The 22,173-nt window shown below is 43.3% G+C and overlaps 1 protein-coding gene across 14 annotated transcripts in view; it reads right to left on the reverse strand.

Annotated features, from left to right (window-relative positions):
- The window catches only part of CAMTA1 (calmodulin binding transcription activator 1), an 829,301-nt gene that overhangs the window by 480,189 nt on the left and 326,939 nt on the right, over positions 1-22,173 (reverse strand). The gene's annotated exons all lie outside the window — the stretch shown is intronic.

A 22,173-nucleotide genomic window follows, 5' to 3' on the forward strand; every position in this document is an offset into this window, starting at 1 on the left:
GCTCAACTTCAGTGGAACTTATCTCCTATTATCAGAAACGTCAACAGTTTTTGAGAAACAGATGCAGTTGGGCTGCAGTAACCTACTTAAGTGCCATAAATTCCAGAAGGCGTTTGGCTTTCGTTGCAGATGTGTGACTTGAAAAATGACGCTCTCTAGAGAGCAAATGACTATTTTTAAAGGGCCGGCAGAAGATGCTGGACTCCTCAAAAAGTTTTGGCACCTGTGGGGATCTATCATGTGATGTGGACTCTCTGCAAGATGAAATCAAGTGCCTTGGCTTTTAGTGTCTGATTTAGGATCTCAGTCCGGTGCTTACACAACACAGATCACCCTCAGGCTCTCAGCTCCCTCTCCCTCTGCAGGTTCCACATTTACTGCCCACTCTTGGTTCAGACCCTAACCCTGCAAAGACTAGAGCTGTAACCCCACTAAGCCTCACTCCTCCATCTGTAGAACGGGGGTCATGTACCTCACCTGGAAGGGTCGTTAGAGGCCATAAGACCAGGGGGCTCGCAGCACCACGCCTGGCACGGAGCAAGTACTTGGACATGGTCTTTCCCACAGTCACCACCGCTCCAGCGCAGGGCACTCCATTCAGTGGTTAGCAATGGCCAAGAGCGCAGACGGTCCACCTGGGCTACCTCTGGCCCCCAGTTCTAGCTCCACCTCAAGAATTCCGAATATGAGATCCGAGGGGCTCTTTCCTCCAATGACTGCATTTCCGCTGCCAGGCTCTTGGACCTCAGCCCCCTCTCACTTTGGGATTTGACCACAAAGGACTGGCACGTTCCTTGATGAGAAAATACACAAGCTCCTGGAGGATGCAGCCACTTGCGGTGAATCGAGCGGTGATGTCCCAGCTGAAGGCCAAGTGCCAAGGCCCCCGGCCAGGTTAGACACCCTCACAGCAAGGAGTGAGCTTCCAGGACTTGTCAAACCTTAGCCTCAAAGTGGAGAGGAGCAGGTGGAGGGGCTGGCTGCTAACACACTTCCGACATCACATCAGCATCAGGGTCTTACAGATCTCATCCTGCAACCCTACTAGAAAAGTGAGAGCGCCAGGAGGTTAGAAGCAAAGACACCAGACGCATATTGACATGTGATGATCCAGGTAACACCCCTTGGCTTTTTCTAACAGCTCCCAACAAAAGATGGCACTATTGCCCCCCGGCCCTGGAAACGTGCCGAAAGAACAGGACGTGGTGGATATCCACTCATTTCACAGATGAGAATGTCAAGGCACAGAGAAGCAGGAACATCTGTCCAAGGTGACACAGCAAGTACCCAGGCTTCTCAGGAAGTGAGCCCACCTGCCTGGACACCCAGCTGTTCGGTTATCACCCTTCTCACCGCAGAAAGAGAACGTTCTTGGAGAAATAACAAAGGGCCTAATGTTTCACCAGGAAGCTGATTCCTGGGGGTTTGCAAACTAGTGGTGCAGAGACCGTCAATAACAAAGTGCTTCCTCACCATCCGCTGCATTTGTTATCACTGCTTCTGTCCTCATCCCTTGTGCCTTGCAGCTGTACCAGATGTGGAGAAAATTACATGTTCCCTGAAATTTAATGACCAAATTTAAAGCAATTTCAAACTAATCAGGGTTCTGTTAAGCTGATTTTATTAATGTAACAGTTTTAAGAGTTTAACAAAATGAGGCACTTGGAAACCTTTGTTGTGGATGCTGCTCATTTAGGTGCAGAAGGCACAGTGCCACCCAAGAAATCCTCCTTCAAAAAGAAGGACGATGTGTGGGGCAATGGAATAAGGCTTCTCGAAAATACACGATTATCAATAACACCGTGCGTGGGAGGACCCCATACCCAGCACTTAGGCTATTAGGAGCAATTTATCCGTGGTGCTTCGGCAGAGGAAACTTCCTAAGACGCTTCTAGCCAGAACAGCAGGCTTCGGTAGTAACTTTAGAATCATCTGTCAAGTCTCCAGAACAAAGCTCTGAAGTGTCCTACCTACTAATTCTTTTTATTGAAAATAGAAGCATCGAACCTTTCGTTTCTCATGTAGACTGCGGACAAATTCCTGGCACCCTTCCCCTGATCGAGGGCGCTTATAAACGGAGCTGTATTCAAATGAAGCCAAACAACCACCACCACCACAAGCCAGACCCTAATGGTCCTTGAATCTTGCAAGCACAATCTGCAGCATCTCATTATTTTTTAAAGATAAATCAGAAGCTAAAATCCAGATTTTAAAAAAATGACCTGTGCACCTGTCTAGAAGGAAGTTGTCTGGTCATTAAAGAACTAAATATGCACCCCTCACAAGCTGTGTGACTTTAAGTGAGTGATGTCACCTCTCTGAGCTTATTTCCTATCAGTAAAACATGGGTAGCCTCCTTCATCGTGAACTTTGGTGGAGGTAAATGAGTTAGTGCATTTGAAATAAATCGCCAGATCGGCTGATGCATCAGGGTTCACCAGACATGGCAGAGATCATAAAAACATTACCTCAGAAATACAGAAGGAAACTCATGTCTCAAGAAGAAACTGAATTTACTCAATGTGAAAGTCCAGAATAATCACTGACAACTATTCTTCTGTCTGTTTGTTATCAGACAAAATAGTTTTTACAATAAGGAACTTCCAAAATGCCAAATGAGATGCTGTACATTTAACAACTTTAATAAATGTTTGATAAAAAATAAATAAAGTGCTTAAACCAGAGCCTGGCTCACAAAGAGCCCTTGAACCACACCCATCACCGCTCTGCGGATCTGAGGCACACGTGGTACCACATGGAAAGTCCGTGCATCATGACAGACGCATCAGGTTTCCCGTGTTTGTTTTTTTCTTTGTTTCTATTTTTACCTTACAGAAGTGATACATTCTGGTAAAAAAAAAAAAAAAAAAAACCCTCAAACAGTTGGACGCATCCCAAGTAAATAGTGAAGTTCCCCTCTCGCACTAACTTTATTGTCTTTCTCAGAAACAGTCACAGTCAACAGCCTCATGCACGGTTTTTCCAGAGCTTTCTATGCACATGGCTGTAAAAGGTCTATACGTGTTTATATTACATGTCGTCTATGTTACGTATACATATATAGGAGTAATTTACATTACATGCAGTGCATCCCTCTGTACGTTACATACAACCCCTGTGCACCTCCACACGTGTCTGTTCACACGTGTAGGTTTTACTATGTTATCCTTTGGCTTTCTCTTTTCACTTAACAATACATTATGGACCTCATCCTATGTCGGTACTTGCAGATATAACTCATTCTTTTTATTTTTTTACTGTAACTTAATTTTATTTTTGATTGAAGTCTAGTCAGTTTCCACTATTGTGTCAATTTCTAGTGCACAGCATCGTGTTTCAGTCACACATACACACACGTATACTCCTTTTCATGTGTTTTTCCGCTACAGGTTACCGCAAGACATTGAATATAGTTTCCTGTGCTATACAGTAAAAACTTGTTGTTTATCAGTTTTATATATAGTAGTTAGTATCTGCAAATCTCGAACTACCAATTTATCCCTTCCCTCTCCCTTTCCCTCCGGTAACCATAAGTTTGTTTTCTATGTCTGTGAGTCTGTTTCTGTTTTGTAAATTAAGTTCATTTGTGTCTTTTTTTTTTAGATTCCATATATAAGTGATATCATATGGTATTTTTCTTTCTCTTTCTGGCTTATTTCACTTAGAATGATGATCTCCAGGTCCATCCATGTTGCCGCAAATGACGTTATTTTATTCTTTTTTCTGGCTGAGTAGTATTCCACTGTATAAATATACCACAGCTTTTTAGTCATCTGTTGATGGACATTTAGGTTGCTTCCATGTCTTGGCTATTGTAAACAGTGCTGCTATGAACATGGGGATGCATGCATCTTTTCGAATTAAAGTTCCCTGTAGATAAATGCCCAGGAGTGAGATTGCTGGATCATGTGGTATAGCTCATTCTTTTTAACTGCTGTGTGGTCATTCATGGTCTGCGTGTGGTACACACCATTTAACCTTTCCTTTACTGTTGGCATTCAGGTTTTCTCCAGCGTTTCCCTATTAAAAAAAAAAAAAACACCCTGCAGCAAGGACTAGTATCTTGTGTACAATTCTGCACACACAGCGACCCATGAGGGGGAGAGATAAGGCCAAAAGAGGATGGCAGTCAGGGGTAGAGGATGGATGTCCAGTTTGCGTATCACTTGGTAATAAAAATACAAAGCTTAAAGGGTAATGCTTGATACTATTTTATACCCACCAGGTTGGCTATTATTTTTTAAAAATGGGAAAAAATAATTGGAGAATTAGAACTCTTGCTGTCAGTAGGAATATAAAATGGTGCAGTCACTGTAGAAAACAGTGTGATGGTTCTTCAAAAAATTAAGTCTAGAATTACCATATGATTCAGGAATACCACTTCTGGGAATAGACCCAAGAGTACTAAAAACAGGCACTTGAACAAATATTTGTACAACCGTCTTCATGGCAGCATTATTCACAATAGCCAAAACTACCCAGACGTCTGTAGACAGATGAATGGATAAACAGAATGTGATGTGTGCATGTAACAGAATATTATTCAGCCTTAAAAAGGAAAGAACTTCTGGCTTATGTTACAGCATGGAGGAACTTTGAAGACATTCTGCTAAATTAAATAAATCAGACACAAAAGGACAAACGCTGTATGATCCCACTTATGTGAGGTTCCTGGAATAGTCAAATTCCTAGAGACAGAACGTACAAGAATGGGTGGCAGGGGCGGGGGGAGGGGAAGTAACCCGGCAGTATTTACTGGGGACAGAGCTTCATTTCGGGACGATGAAAAAGTTCTGCAGATGGATGGTGGTGATGGTTGCACCACAGCGTGAATGTACTTAACGCCACTGAACCGTACACACAAAAGTGGTTAAAATGGCAAATGTTATGTATATTTCACCACAATTTTTTTAAACATGTAATGTTTTGCTTTGTTGTAGGCTCAGCCCAAATGTCCCTGCATCCAAATAGCTGCCTCAAAGAAGCAGCTTCCAAAGAGCTCTAGGAAAAGAACTGTATTCATTATTATGTGTCTCAGAAGATCTGGCCCCTGCTTTCAAACGTGTTACACTAACAGGTTGTGTTAGGGAGGGGCAGGTAACCGAATCATCAATGACAGTAAAAATGCCAATAATCCTGCCCCTACCAAGGAGTGTGGGCTTTTCTGAAATCCAGAGGGCAGGCAAACCAATGTTCCTCTTCGTCTCTATAATTTTCTGCATGTTTAAAATATCTTATAATACTAATTTTTAAATAAATACTAACAATACTAACATTAAAAAAGACCTGAAAACGGCCATGAAATTCTATTCAGGAAGTCTAGAATGCCTGGGTTCCCAGATGTTTCAATTTTATGATCCAGCTTTTAAAACTGTAATGGAGACACAAATATAAAATTGACAACTTTTTATTTTGCTAAGCAAGGATGTTAAAAAAAAAAAAGCCTGCCATCTGCTTTCAATATTATTAGTAAAAGAAGGTATATTTTATGTTAAAAAATGAACTTGGAGATACGAGACTGTCCTTCCCAAAAAAGAGGCGATGCAACCCTTCCCACCATGAGTGCTCAGATGCTTCACTGCCCCAGTTTCACACATTTTGCCAGAGATTAGGGTAAACTTCTCTGGAGGATGGCAATCCTTAGGGTTCCCGGATTTGGGACCCCCACCCCCAGCCCACAGCCGTCACCTGCAAACCCGGAGACATTTCCAATCTCAGCTCAAAGCCGCAAATGCTCCCCTTGCCCCTGGTCACCCTGCCCTGTACTCCCCCTGCCCCCAGCTCCCCCTGCCCCAACCCTGTGCTCCCCCTGCCCTATTCTAGCCCCTCCCCCACACCGTTGCTGGTATAACTTCATCCCCTGACCTACATCCCTCTCTCACTGGGGACCATCGCCTGCCTCCTCCACACCCATGAGCATTACTCCTCTCCAGGGAGACTCTTGACTTACACCTGCTGGGAGACTCCTGAGCTACAGCCCCCAGGGAGACTCCTGACACCCACCAGAAAACTCTGAATTACACCCAGCAGGAAAATCCCAAATTACCCCACCAGGGGGATCCCAGATTATATCCACCAAGGGACCGTGAATACACCGGCCAGGAATATGCACCAGGAGGTGAATATTTCTCTACACTCTCTGTTCTGCATTTTTCTTTCCTTAAACGACTTTTTTCATTCCCTCAAAAGTGGTCTATTGTAAGGAATAGTGCCTGCTACCTCATTTCCAATAAATGATGTTTAATGAGTGAATAGATTAAATAATGAGTTACTAAGCCTCATACTAAGTAGGTCTAGCAAGATGATCACCTCCAGAAAAATGATGGCTTGTGTGGGGACTGTATCGTCGTGCAGCGGGTGGGGTCAGAGCTGAGCCATACGTGAGGATGCCATCTGTCAGCTCCCAACCGCAAAGGGACGTCTGACAGGTCAGCCTGTAAGCAGCGTCACCACACTGATAGCAGAGCTAACGTTTCCTCGGTGGTGCCCATGTCTGCGCCCCAGCACTATGCATTTGTACGCACCATCTCACTGTATCCTCCAGTGCGACTCGGGAGGGCACGTCACTAACCTTTTCTCATAGATGTTTACTTTGAAATACTTTAGGACTTCCAGAAAATTTGTAATAAAGAAATGGTGCAAATAGTTCTTGTAGATCCTTCATGCAGATTTCCCAATTGTTAACAGACCTCATTTGTGTTCTCTCTACACACACACACACACACACACACACACGTTGTTTCTGAACCACGTGAGAGGGAGATGGAGCCGCAATGCCCCTTCATCTCTAAATATTGTGTATTCCCTGAAAATCAGATCCTTACCACTGACATAAAACTATTACCTAATGCATAGACCTTCACATTTCATCAACTGTCCTGTAATGTCCTTCAGAGCAAAGGAAAGAACCAAGGCTCACCCGGCCCAGGAGCCCACCCGGCACCACAGCCACGTCTAGTGTTTACATCTTAGTCTCCTTTAATCTGGAAGGGTTCCTCTGGGTTGTTTTGGGGTTTTTGTTTGTTTGTTTGTTTCGTGACCTTGACATTTTTCTTAGAGTACAGGCCAATGATTTTGTGGAAGTCCCTCAGTTTGGGTTTGTCTGATGCTTCCTCGTAATTAGGTTCAGGCTGTCCGTTTGGGCAGGAACGCCACAGAACTGGTGCCGCGCCCTCCTCAGTGCCCCGCGTCCGGAGGCACGGACGGCCACTGCCCTGTTAGTAGTGATGTTCCCTTGGTCACTTGATTAAGGTAGAGTTGGCCATATTTCTCCACTGTGAATTACAACTTCCCCCTTGAAATCTGAAGAATTTGGGGAGGAGTTATGCTGGGACTTTATAAATTCTTTCCACATTGGCAATCTACCACGGGGAAACCTTTCTTTCTTCCCCACTTATTTATGTTTCCTCACAGACGTGCCAATAGATGAGTTATCAAGCTTTTTAACTTTTGCCAATCGGACAGGTGAAAGACGATATCTCAGAGTCGTTTTAATTTGCATTTCTCTAATTATGAGTGAAGTTGAACATCTTTTCATATGTTTAAAGTCCATTTGTGTATCTTTTATGTGGATTACCTTTTCATGACTTCTGCACATTTTTCTATCTGGTTCCCCCTCTCCTCCAATTTCAACAGTTCTTCATAAATTAAGAATTTAATATGAAAAGGAATATATGTATGTATATGTATGACTGAAACATTATGCTGTGCACCAGAAATTGACACACTGTAAACTGACTATACTTCAATTTAAACAATGGTTAAAAATGTTTAAACATAGCACCCCACCAGAAAAAATTAACCCTTTATAGCTGATATATTTTGCGAATATTTTTTTCTCACTGTCAGTTGCATTTTTCGGTGGGGGTGGGGAGGTGAGAGAGGTAATTAGGTTTACTTATTTATGCATTTTGATTGTGCTAATGGTGGTGAGGTTTTTTTTGTTTGTATGTGTTTTTTGCCATGGCAAAAGTGTTTATGTAAAAGTGTTTAGTTTTATGTAATCAAATTAATCAATCTTTTCTTTTACTACATGTGGAGCCACAGTTAGAAAACTTCTCCTCACTCCCATGTTATAGGAAAACTCACCCACGTTTTCCTCTAGTCTTTTTATGATTTCATTTTTCATCTTTAGGTCTCAGATCCATTTGGAGTTTATTCTCATGCATGGTGTAAGATACACACCTAATTTTATCTTTTTTTCCCAAAGGGCCACCCAGGTGTCCCAGCACTGTGTACTGACAAGTTCATCTCTGCTCCCACGATTCGAGATGCCACCTTGATCTTATACTAAATTCCGTGTGTAGTTGGCTCTCCTGCTGCACTGTGTATTCAATTCCACTGCTCTTCTAGCTCCTCAACACCAATACTAGTTTAATTATAGAGGTTTAATTATATAATACTTCATTTTAAAGTCTGGCAGAGCTGTTCCCCCTAGTAACTTTATTTCTCAGGATTTTCCTGGTTATTTCATATTTGATTTTTCATAAGCACAAAAGTATCCATTGTCTAGATCCACAAAAAACCTTATTGGTATTTTCACTGGGATCATGTTAGAGTCATAAATTAAATTTGGAAAAACTGGCTTTTTCCAAGGGATGTCTTTCTATTTGTTTAAGCCTACTTTTGTATCTTGTGGAAATCTTTTGAAGTCTTCCTCAGATAGGCTTTGCCCATTTCTTGCTAAGTTAATTATCTTGCTAAGTGTTTTCTCTTTGTTGGTGCTGTTGTGCTTTCTAATTGGTTTTTATTTGTGCAGAAGAAAGCTACTGACATCTATATGTCAGATTTTTATCCTGCTACTTTAATGATTTCTTTTATTGTTTGATTTACTTTTATCATTGGTTATCTACAGTCTTCCATTTATTATTATTTATTATTTATTTATTATTCTAGTTTATTATCATGTCATGTGCAAATAAAGATAGTTTTGATTATTTTTTTCCTAGAATTCATGCTTCTAATTGATTTCTCTAATTGCTAATACCTCTAGTACAATTGTGGGATAGTAATGCTGACAGTGGGCATCCTTGTGCTGATCCTGATACTTGTGGAAATGCCTTCCCATCACGTAAGATGCTAACTTTAAGATTCAGGCATATAAAATATTTTATCATGTTAAGAAGTAACCATCCATTCCTGTTTACTTAACTGATAAATCAGGCATGGGTGTTGAATTCTATAAAAGGCCTTTCAGCATCTATGGAGATAACTATACGATTTTTTTCCCCTTAAGTGTATTATTATATTAATGGATTTTCTCATGTTGAACCAACCTTGCATTCCTGGGGAGAAACACCATTTGGCCATGGTGCATTGATTTCTTAATGTTGTATTGGATTCAGTTTATGAATAATTTATTTAGTACTTTTGCTTCAATATTTATAAGTGATGTTGTTTTATAATTTCATTTTTTTGTACTTGCTTTGTGAGATTTAGATACCAATGTTATACTTACAAAAAGGAATTAGAATGTTCTCCTTTATTTTCAGCGCTCTGAAACAATAAAGAAGGGAGAATAGCTGGTCTTTGAAAGTCTGATAGACTTCCCCTGTGAAACTACCCAGGCCTGATGCCTTTTTGTGGAGTAGCTCCTTCATGATTTTCTCTGGGCTTTTATGGAAATTGTTGCTTTAAGCTTCCTGTGTCAAACGCAGCTGATATCGGTCGTGTATTTCATCTAGGCTTTCATATCTATTTTCATGGAGGTCTCAAAATATCTCTTACGATTTATTCAGTTTTACCTGTTTCAATGGTTATGTTCCCCTCGTCATTTCTTATTTTATATATTTGTGCTTTCTCTTCACTTTTTATTATTAGCAAATGTTGTAGCCATATTGTTACTGTTTTAAAACCTATATCTTAGAGTTGTTAATTAGACCTGTCACCCCTCTGTTCTCTTTCTGCTTTACCCCTCACTACTTTCTTCCTTGTGGTCTTTCAGTTTACTTTGTGGTTCTTTCCTGGCTTGCTGAGCTGGGAATTTAGTTTGTTTATTTTTATTTTTTTTTAACATGTTTTATTGATTTATAATCATTTTACAATGTTGTGTCAAATTCCAGTGTTCAGCACAATTTTTCAGTCATTCATGGACATATACACACTCATTGGCACATTTTTTTCTCTGTGAGTTATCATAACATTTTGTGTATATTTCCCTGTGCTATACAGTGTAGTCTATTCTACAATTTTGAAATCCCAGTCTATCCCTTCCCACCCTCCACCCCCCTGGTAACCACAAGTCTGTATTCTCTGTCTGTGAGTCTATTTCTGTCCTGTATTTATGCTTTGTTTTTGTTTGTTTGTTTTTGTTTTTGTTTTTTAGATTCCACATATGAGCAATCTCATATGGTATTTTTCTTTCTCTTTCTGGCTTACTTCACTTAGAATGACATTCTCCAGGAGCATCCATGTTGCTGCAAATGGCATTATGTTGTCGGTTTTTATGGCTGAGTAGTATTCCATTGTATAAATATACCACATCTTCTTTATCCAGTAACCTGTTGATGGACATTTTTTTGATTTTTATTTTTACATTTATTTTTATCAGTATTGATTAAAGTGTTTAGGGATGTGTACTTCGCTCTGATCACTGCTTTAAATGTATCCTATAAATTCTGTTAGATAGTGTTCTCATTTAACTATCTCTTTTTCATTTTTAATTTGTTTGTTTTCTCCCTTTCATCCAAGGGTTGTTTAATAGAAGGTTCTTTAAATTTCCAAATGAAAAGGTCTTTTGTTGTTGTTTTTTTGTTTTCATTAATAATGTCCAGTCTTAGTACACTGCTATCAGAGTATTATTTATAATATTTCTACTTTATAGAACTTACTGAAGTTTTTCCTGTGACCTAATATATGGTACATTTTTATAAATGTTCTATATGCACTTGAAAAGAAGGTAGATTCTATATTATTGTGACATAAATGTATACATATGTATTTAAATATATATCCATAATATCTACCTTGCTGATTTTGTTATGTTTTTGCCTGCTTGATTTGTCTTATACTGAGTGCAGTATCTCCCATTATTAGTGTGTTTCTATCTAAGTCTCCTCATTTCTTTATAGTTTCTGCTTTATAAAGGTGGCTCCCATGCTACTTAATACATAGCTATTCATAACTGTCCTTTAACTATTTTGGTTTGTTACTAGCCCCCTTTTTTCCAAATGCATTAACTGAGCACTTCTATGTGCAAGGCAGTAGCCATAAACTGCCATTTATCCTTCCATGTATCTGGGAGCAGAGGCCACAGAGGGACACAGAGATGCCTTGCCTTGGTCATAGACACCTGTGGCTCTGGTACAAGTGTTGCTCACTTAGGGCACCAATTGTTCTAGAAAGAATTCATGACTCCTGGGATACTCCCATGTGTCCACCCTGCCAGCTTCCTAGAAAGCACCTCCACAGCCAAAGCCAAGCAACCTACTGCTGCTGAGAATAGATGCTTCCAATTCAATCATGTTTTTAAAAAACTTAACACAGCACAAACCAAGCAAATCCTCAAGGTTATGGATTCCTGACACAAAACCACGTTCTGTTTATCTGAATTATGCAGACTTCTTATGAGCAGACCGAGAAGGGCTTCATCTTGTATCCAGAATAACTGCAGGGAGCTCTCTGCACCCTGGTGATTCCACAGCACCCTTTCCCCACTGCCTCTTTATGGTACCCACTCCCAGCAACTCAGCGAGCCAGCAGAGAGGCACCCTCTTTGAGCATTTTGGAACCAAAGTCGGCATCCCTTGGCTAAGAGTCAAGTCAGGATGTAAATGCAAAGGGAGCCAGCTAGACTTCATTAATTAACAGAGTACCAGGTGGCCCCAAGTGAACTTGGGGTTAATCTGTAGGCTGGGGGAGGGGTGTGGCTTAGTTCAGTGCCATTAACACAAGCTCCCTCCTTGCCCCAACATACAGTCAAAAATATTATGTAAAATTCACCAGCCTAATTACAAATGCCGAGCTTTCATTTGGTAGGCAATTAATAATCACTAGAAACATAAATCAGGGCTGAGACACAAACTAGAGATAACTGTTCACAAATCTGTTAAAAATGTCAGCAGAGATACAGTCTGGCCAACTTTCACTTTATAAGGGCTGAAAACTTAGGGCCCAGAGTGATGAACGTATTTACTATCTGGCCTTTTACAGAAAAATTTGTCAACCTCTGGACTAAGGAGCAAACAATATCTTTTTATTATGTGAAGCCCCTGATTTGGGGGTTGCTACCACAGTTAGCCTACCTATATTTACTCATTAATGTAATTTTCCTTTATAAAAAGTTTAAGAAAGAGTGGAAGCCACTTGGATCAGCTACCCAACAACAGTCCACCCAAGAGGTGTGGTAATATTACAGCCACTGTGATGGTTAAATTGGACTACGTGCACCCAGGTCTCGGTTTCTAATACTATTTTCCAAAAAAAGGAAACAGGGTTCCTTGGAGAAAAGGCTGATTTCTGCCTCAGAGTGTGGAAGATGAAGATGTTTGCCAGCTTCAGAATAACTCCAGATTCATAACTGTATATGTCATTCCTCAATTTGATTTTGAAGGGAAAAGTTGTCCCCTCCCCAAAAAATTGTTTAAATATTTTTCCTGCATTAAAAATAAAAATAATAGATAAAAATAATAAAAATAACAAAGAAATATTATGACAACAAAGTTGACAACCTAGATGAAACGGACCAGTTGCTTGAAAGTCCCCGTCTGCCAAAAATCACACAAGAAGAAATAGATGCTCTGAATAGGATTTTAGCTATTAAAGACATTGAATCAAAAATTAATAACCTTTCAAAATGGAAAGCACCAGGCCCTGATGGGTTCACTGGTGAATTCTACCAAAAAGGGAGTCAGGAAATATACAAGATGAGCTAGGGCCTGTCACAAAGTAAAGAAGTACTAAAAAAAAAAAAAAAATCCACACTGATGTAGCTATGTCAGTGTGGACACAGGGAACATCTGAAAGATGGCCCAAATTCAGGGAACATTTGAAAGAGCAATTTTAGCAATGAAAGGAAGAAAGTAGCATTGCAAGCTCAGTATCTAAGCATAAATATCCATCAATCCATATGTATATAAATAAATGACTGAATAAATAAATAGAGGAGAAGGGACAAATCTCCCACTCAGAAGAATTCTAGATAATTTATGTAGATACTCTGCCCTGAAGGGGTGGATCCTCCAATCTTCCAACAGGAGGATCCAGGACTTTAAGTGAGGGCTACCTAGTGACCTCCTTCCAAAAGGACAGTATGGAAGGAGGGAAGGAGACAAAGGGAACCCCTGGAGACACCTGGCAAACACTACCTCAGCCGGGTGACCTCGTCAACATCCACAACAGTAAGTCAGAAGGACATCAGCTATCCTTGATATGATGAGAAGAGAATGGCACTGCACCTCTGTGGTCTTCCTTCCCCAAAATGCAGGAGCCCAGCCTAATCATAAGCAAAATAGCAGACAAATTCCAGCTGAGGGACAGTCAACAAAACACCTGACCAGTCCTCCTCAAAACTGTCAAGGTCATCAAAAACAAGGAAAATCTAAGAAACTGTAACAGCCTAGAGGAGCCTGAGGAAACATGGTGACTAAATGCCATGTGGAGTCCTGGATGAGATCTTGGAACAGAAAAATGACACTAGTTTTTCCTAAGGAAATCTGAATAAAGATTTTAGTTAATGATAATGTGTCAATATCGGTTCATTAATTGTAACAAATGTACCATTCTAATGCAAGATGTTAACAATTGAGAAATGGAGTGGGTATATGCATGATCTTCACAACTCTTCTGTAAAGCTAAAACAGGTCTAAAAGTTTATTTCAAAAATTTTTTTCCTAAGTGCTCCATAGGCATCAGGCTCATGCTAAATACTGGACCCACAAATCTCACTCAACCCTGCAACCCTATGAGGTAAACACTTTTATGGAATGAGTTAGGAAGTGGTCCCACGGCTTCTATCTTTTGACAAGTATTGTAGAAAACTGGTATAATTTCTTCCTTAAATGTTTGGTAGAATTCACCAGTGAACCCATCTGGGCCTGGTGCCTTCTGTTTTGAAAGGTTATTAATATTTGATTCCATGTCTTTAATGGCTAAAAGCTTATTCAGAGTATCTCTTCCTTCTTGTGTGATTTTGGCAGACTGTCTTTCAAGGAACTGGTCCATTTCATCTATGTTGTCAACTTTGTGGTCATAATATTCCTTTATTATTCTTTTAATGTCCATAGAATCAATAGTGATGGCCCCTTTTTCTTTTCTGATATTAGTAATTTGAGTCATTTTTTCTTATTTTTTCTTAATCTGGACTAAGGTTTATCAATTCTATTGATCTCTTCAAGAACCAAGTTTTGATTTATTTGGTTGTCTCTATTGATTTCCTGTTGTCAATTTCAGGTAAGAATTTTTATTATCTTCACCTTAAAGGTGAGGAGGCTAAGTCTGGGAGACCTCCAGGGAGATTCACGTTGGCCTGACCATCACTACAATTCACACTTTTTTCATTATACATGCTGCCTCCAGTTCATCTGCTCTTCCAAAACTTCTCTACTAAATAGTATATACCATGATCTGGTCTAGAAACCTACAATTGGGCCTAATACGCCAGAGCAGACACCCAGACAGGAGATCCCAGACAGTCAGCCTCTGGATCCATTTGTCCCCATCCCCAACCCAGGTGGAAGAGGAAGAAATACAAATGAGCTAGCAGGTCAGAAACAGCTGGAGTTGGTGCCCAGGACACTGGACTCGAGAGTACTTGGGCTCTACCATGCGTCCGCCCCCGTCCCTGAGGACACCCTCTAGACAACTGTGTGATGTTTCCAAAGGATTCCAGAAGGAGCACTTTGTCTCCTGATGCCACCCTAGCTCTTCCAGACACAAGAGCACCAACGCCTGGGAACAGGGCCCTCAAATAGACTCCAGGCAGGTGGCAGGTGTTAGCAGGCCCCCTCTGGGCTTCTCAGGGCTTTTGCAGACCCCAAAGTCCCCTGGGTGATCCCGGGAGCACACATCTGCCCCCCTGGCCAGGTAGAGATACTAAACTGCAGTGAGATGTCAAGGACATCTCACTTTAAGAGAATCCATGCTGCAAAAATGTCATCTTACAGAATGCAGCAGGGGTGGCTAACCATATTACAAAAGGATTCCAGACTTTAATAAGAATAGAAAGCTGTCCCCACCCCACTCCTGTGTCCAGTGGGGAGGAATCTGAGGTCAGAACGGACAAAGGAGGGTGTGCACTCAAGGCCAGGTGGAAGGGACCAAGGACCCAGGAGGCCAAGTGCAGGAGGCCCTGGAAGTGGCCTCTCAAGTCACTTCAGGGTTGGCCTAAAGAACATCAATTCCATATGACTGGGAGCAGAGAAACCAACACAAGGTGTGGGGAAGGGCTAACAAGATCATGAAAAGGGAAATAACATATCTGTGAAATCACAGTGTTTGTCGGCAGGAAAGAGCTTTCCCTGACACCCGGTCTTCTGAAACCATGTGGTCCAGAATGGCCAGAGGGACTCAAGGGGACCTCACCTGCTCCTCTCAGCTGGATGCTGCCAGAGCAAGCTCTGCACAAAGGTGGTGACAGACGGGTTTGCATTTTTGACTCTGAGCCCAGCCCGACTCCGGGACACATCCCTCACTTCTGGTGCCACAGGGTGGCTGGGACTTTCAAATTTCAGTTTAGCAATGGAGTCGCTTTTGCAGGCAAAAAAGAGAAATTCTCGAAAAGAGTATGAAAAAGAATATGTATCTATGTATAATGTATAACTGAATCACTATGCTGTACACCAGAAACTAACACAACATTGTAAATCAACCATACTTCAATTAAAAAAAATAAATAAAATCTATGTAAGAAATTTAAAAACAGAAAAGAAGAGGAGGAGGAGGAGCCCTCTGGGCGGCACAGGGGCGGGCCCAGCGTCACGCCTCCGCCCCTCCCTTGCTCGGCGCCACACCAGCAGCACAGGGCGCGGCCGCCGAGCCCTGGCGGTCCTCAGACACCGAAACTATGGACTTGGTAGCAAGGGCACCTCTGACCAGGGAACGCGGGTCCGGGCCCAGCTTCTCCACTTACCAGTGTGAGCTTGAGAAACCTACTTCACCTGGGCAGGCTTCAGCTTTTTTCATGTTTAAAACCAGTGCCTCATACGTTTATATCCACCAACAAGGATTTATGAAGCGCCTACCATGTGATGAGCACCCTCCCCAAGCCAACACTGAGATGAATACATTGCAGACCAGGAAGTATCGACGACGACGAGAGGTCAGACAGCAAAGGCCAGCGGGAACCCAGGGAGGCAGGGCACCAGGGGTCAAGGAGCAGCAGGCCAGCGATGGTGGGGCCAGCGATGGTGGGGGGTGGGATCCAGGGCAGCGGGCAGGATTTTGCAGCAGCGAACCCTGCACACGCGCATGCGCGCACAGGCCCAGCGCTGAATCCTAGCTGGTGCTGAGGAGCAAGGGAACTGCAGCGTGGGAGGGGGTTCCCTCTTGAGGGGAGGGGGCCGCAGGTGGGCAGCAGGGCTCTGAGCAGCATCGTGGGCCCCGAGAGAAGAGCAGGGCAGCACCCCAGTGCACCCTACCTCGCACGCAGACGGACTGTGAGCACCCACGCGGGTAGGTCAGGCTGCCCGGCCCCACCCCGCCTGGGGCTTCCACGCCGTCCCTCCCCCAGCTGCTGCCCTCCACGCCTCCGACGCATTCAGCCTTGCAAAGGAAAGCACATTTTGGAAAGGTTGGGATTCCGCATTTTAATTCTGATTACGGCTTAATATGACACGTAGGCCATTTGGCTTTGTGCCTTTCTCCTGAATGCATGAACATTTTAATGGAATTGGGTTAGCATGCGAACGTGTGGCCAACTGTTCAAACAAGACACTCTATCTGGCTTTCTTGAAGAGCTAAAGCAGGTGATGGGAGAGCAGAAAACAGAAGAATAGTAATTCCAGAGCCAGACATTTATGCATCGAAAGGAATAGTCCCGTTGTTTTACTGACACGCACCTAATGTCTCCATCACATATTTCACCGCATTAAAACCGTCGCAAGCCTCACAGCCAGACGTCAACGACCCTGTCTGTTGTCCTTCCCAGAGTGTCCATGCGGACCAGAGGCGACACCTGGACACCTGAAAGGTGCCAGCGGTTAGGCGTGTGCCTGTCTCATAATTTACGAAGTTTTTTTCCCTAAATTTCTACTTTTCTAACTAATCGTAGAGTTAGAATACTCAAAATTCTTTAGAATTTTCTAAATTATTTTCAAAAGGAATTTAGAAAAGCCCCCCCCCCACTAATCCTGGGGAGAGACAAGCTGGATGCCAGAGTCGGACAGAGGACACTGCCTGCCCACCATCCCTGGGGACTGCCCCTCCCCGGCGAGAAGAAGCTGTCCGCCCAAGACCTCCTGCTGCAAGGGCCCTGGAAGGCAGAGCTGCTCCCCCAGGGCTTCGCACCCAGCATCCCCAGCTTCTCCTGGCCTCCCAGGTCAGTGGGACACGCAGCAGAGAAACAGGCACAGAGGCCTAACTTCTCTCTGCTGGCCCCTGGCTGGGAGCAGAGGGAATCGTAAGCGGTGGGGTCCAAGGTCTTCCCCCCGCTTCCCCTAAGGCAGATTTCTTGGCATCTCCTTGGAAGTGGCCACCGGAGCTGGTGGCCAGGTGTCCTCACAGCTCCTGTATGGGCAGCACGTGCCCCTCACGTTCCAGTCTGGGTGGAGGGAGCATGTTCTCAGCCCCGTCTCCTTCTGGAAACTTCCAGTCACACAAGAGCTCTTTGGGTTACTTCTTCCCTCGTCCAAGGCACTTGTAAACAGTGACTTTTTGAAAAAGGGCTGTGTGTATTTTTATGCACCCAAGATTTATGGAAATAATTAAGAAATTTGATTACAATTCCATTGTGGCTGTTTACTTGGAGAACAAACCTTTCATGTGAACACTTCCTTGCGCTGACTAATGCACGCAGGTTTCCTTTTATTTTTAAAGCATAAATTTTCCTTGTTGAGAGTGACTTGGTAGAGCGGCTGCAGCTGGGGCTGTTTCACTAAGTTTTTAATCTAAAAAGTCCTGCAGAAGAATAATACAGCCATTTTCTCTGCCTGGCAGAGCTGCTCATTCAGGGGACGGATGGCTTGGGGCGCTTTCTCTGCGCTGCTCCTTGCTTGGGTGGGGGCGGAGGGGAGGGGATGCCTCCAGTGTCAGGGGACGCAGGGTGTGACAGTTATGGGAACAAGGAAAGGGACAGGACAGAGCCTCCAGAGGCACTTTGGAGGGTAGGGATAGGGGAACCTCAGTGACGAGACGACCCACAGTAAATCCTGGGTTCTGCTAGGCTCCACTGGGGTCTGGTGGGCTTGGTGGGAAGGAAAGTCTGCTGTTGTCTTCCTCCTCACATCCTCCCCCAGCAAACCAAGGTATCACACAAAGATGTCTGGAGACAATAAGCTTTCAAAAACTCATTCTCTTGTTCCCTGCCCTGGTACAAAGATTTAAGAAGGGACCCAACATTAATTAAGCACCTACAACTGCCAGGCGCTGAGCAGGTGCTGCTCCTTCTACATCTCATTTCATCTTCACGACTCCGCGAAGCAGGGACGTAACTCCTGGTTTGGGCAAACGTGCAGGACGGGGAAAGTGGAAGAACCGGGATTCAAACGCGGACATGTGGACCCTCAAGAGGCCGGAGGCAGCAAACTGCTGTTTCTGCAGCCTCTGAGGATGGCACGAGCTGGAGGGGACCTCGGGGGACCAGTGTCCAGAAGCCTGTGATGCTGAGTCTCGCCCCTGAGCCTCCACCCCCACAGACTGTCACCAGCCATGCTTTGGCACAGGATGGATGGACAGAGCTGGGCCCAGGGGAGGGAATCTAATTTTAGCTCGCAGAGACTCAAATTGCTGGTGCAGAAGAAGATCATTAAACACTTGGCTGTCCCCCACCGAGGGGCTCGCCGGCGGAGAGTCTGCAAAGACGCACGAGGTGAGGAGCTGCAGCGTCTGCGTCACCATCCCTCACGCCTCACTGCCCGGGGCCCCGGGGACGCCAGCCGCTTCCGGGCGCTGTCCCAGGAAGCAAATGTCCTTCCTGCTGCTGAGTACGTGTCCCCTGTCCCTCGCCCCCGCCCCTCCTCCCCCGCGCCTCCCAGGGGAAGGCCTGGCGGAGATGGAGACGTCAGGCTGGCGGAGAGGCGGCAGCCTGGTGAGACAGTGGCTTAAAAGTCAAGGAGCCTTCCTGAGGCTGGTTCTCACCGAAGGGACATGTGCAGAAATTCAGACTCCATGTGCTTACTCACTCCCTCGATGCCCTGCCGCCTGTGCGGGACACCGGGACAAGGCAAGTCCCGTGCTTCCTCCTCCCATGGGCCACTCAAGGACGCCCCGTACCCTGCCTCCCCAGAAGCTCTTCTGGATTGAGAAGCAGTGGGTGAAGATTTCCATTTCCACTGGCTTCAACCCAAACCTCCCTCCTGACAGTGAAAAACAAAATGTTGGGTGAGGGGCAGAGTGAGAGGGGAGAATTATGGGAAGGGAAACAACCCAAATGTCCATCAGCAGATTAACAGATAAACAAAAGGTGGTCCATCCATCCAAAGGACTATCACTCAGTCTTAAAAAGGAAGGGAATTCTGACACATGCGACAACATGGATGACTTGAAAACGTGGTGGTAAGTGGAAGAAGTCAGACAGAAAAGGTCATGATTCCACTGATATGAACTGTTCAGAGAAGACAAATCCACAGAGACAGAAAAGAGATGAGTGTCTTCCAGGGGCTGGGGGGCGGGGACTCCTTAAAGTGCTCAGGGTTTTACTCTGGAGTCATGAAACTGCTTTGGAAGCAGATAGACATAGTTGCACAACATTGTGAATGCACTAAATGCCTCTGAATTATACACTTCAAATAAAAGGGCTAATTTTAGGTTATGTGAATTTCACCTCAATTTTTAAAAGTTTATAAGAGAAGGGTTTGGTTTGAGGGGAAATAATTCATAGGAGGGAGGTCCTTGAGGGCAGAAACTGTTTCAGTGCAGTCAATAATTGTTGACCACCTAGTCCTCATTGGTCCTGTGCTCCGTGGAGCTGACAGTGGAGCATGCGGAAGGAGAAAGAAATAATCATGATAGGAGGTAAGTGTTGAGCAGATCTTGGAAGATAAAAAGCTCACCAGGTAAACAAGGGGCAGAGAAAAGGGGACAGAGACGTTCTGGGGAGAGCACACAGCACAGACAAAGGCACAGTTGTGAATGTGTGGCCACATTTCTAGGTTGACACAACTGAACATATTCCTAACAGCTCACTGCTGCTGAAAAAGATAGATGTGACTCCAGCCTTCCCTAATCTGGCCACTGGACAAACAGAACCAGGAACAAGCTGTGTTTTCCTCCAGTTCCAGGAGAACAGGTCAAAAGCAAATTTATCAAGGAGTGAAGCAGTCAGGGAAGGAAAGCTGTGACAGAAAAGCATGGAGAGGCTGACAAACCCAGCACTATTAATGGGAGCATTTTTTAGCACAACTTTCTCGGTCATTTGTAGAACAAATAAAAACTAACATTGGTAAGGATAAATAAAATTTGAATGACACAATTAACAAGTTTGACCCAGAGAACACATTTAGAACATTGCACCCACCAAACTAAGGACACACATTCCATAGTCCACATGTACTGGAAACAATATTGGGTCTCAAAAATTTCAAAAGGACTAGCATCATACAGATCATGTTCTCCAAATAACTAATTATTAAACTAGAAATCAAAAATTAATTTAGAAACCAGTAACAAAAAGATGCTAGAAAAAGCCCTATTGAAGTGGAGCAGGACCCTACCGGGCCTTCCCAGAACAGACACCCACTCCCCTGCCCCAGCATGTCCTCCACCTGCCTCTTGTCTGTAGAAAACCGTTAGGCAGAGAATAAATTTAATCAGAGAAATAAGATACAGAAACAAAGGGAAATAGTCGAGGAAAACAAAGTAATAATAGTTAAGTCACTAAACAAAGTCAAGGACCTTTGGTTCCTCCTCAAGGGCTGTAGATAATATTCTAAGCCATGTCCTTTGATCCGTCTTGTAGATACTGAAACCCTCACCAGGTGGACAAAGTTAAGCACATGATGACCAGACTGTAGCCATGACATAAACTGCCACAATTCTGAGAACTGGCCGCAAAGAAATGGAAACAAACTGACCCCAGAATTGAAGATTAACTACACTTAAAGTAATCAAGATGACGCTGATCAGATCACCACATGACTAATTTCAAGATGACAGAGCTGACTGCTCTGCATGTAGTCCCCTCCCTCCAACTATATACCCAGAAATGCCCCTTTAAAAGCTCTTGCCCACTGATTGGCGGGGGTGGTTGACCTCTGGACATGAGTCCACTCTCTTCCCCCAGCTGCTGGTCTCTGGGATTAAGCATACTTGCCTTTCCACCAACACTTGCCTCTCAAGTATTGGCTTTCAAGTGGCGAGTAGCCAGACTTGGAAATAGAAATTTCCAAAAGACTATATGTTTGGAAATTAAGAAATCAGTTTTAAACAACTCAAAAAATAGAATGGAAGTTATAAAATATTTAGAACTAAATGATGATCAAAATACTACATATTAAGAAACCTGGGACATAGCTAAAACATTTAGAGAGGAATTTATAAATTTAAATGCTTATCTGGAAAAGGGGGAAGGTTAAAAATCAATGTGGCAAGCTTCCAACTTAACACATTAGAGAAAGGAAAGCAGATAAACTCAAAGGATGAAGGAAGTAGGGAATGACTATAAAAGAGAAATTAATACAACAGGAAACAAACATGAATAGATATGAACAACAAGGCCAAAGGCAGCTCTGTGAGAAGAACAATACAGTTGACAAAATTCTGATGAAAAAAGGGTAATGGTATCAGGACTGAAAAGAGCATAACCAGAGAAGCATCAAAAATTAAAACATTAACGGCGGGGGAGGGTGTAGCTCAGTGGTAAAGCACATGCCTAGCATGCATGAGGTCCTGGGTCCAATCCCCAGCACCTCCATTTAAATAAATGAATAAATAAATAAACCTAATTACCCCCTGAAAAAAAATTAAAGTTATTGAGTGGACATATGACAATAAACTGGAAACTAAAGTGAAATGGACAAATTCAAAGAAAAAAAAAGCTTATCAAAACTGCCCTAAGAAGATACAGACATCTGAATATTCTTA

This window comes from Camelus dromedarius, chromosome 14 (assembly GCF_036321535.1).
Source record: "Camelus dromedarius isolate mCamDro1 chromosome 14, mCamDro1.pat, whole genome shotgun sequence".
NCBI lineage: Eukaryota > Metazoa > Chordata > Mammalia > Artiodactyla > Camelidae > Camelus > Camelus dromedarius.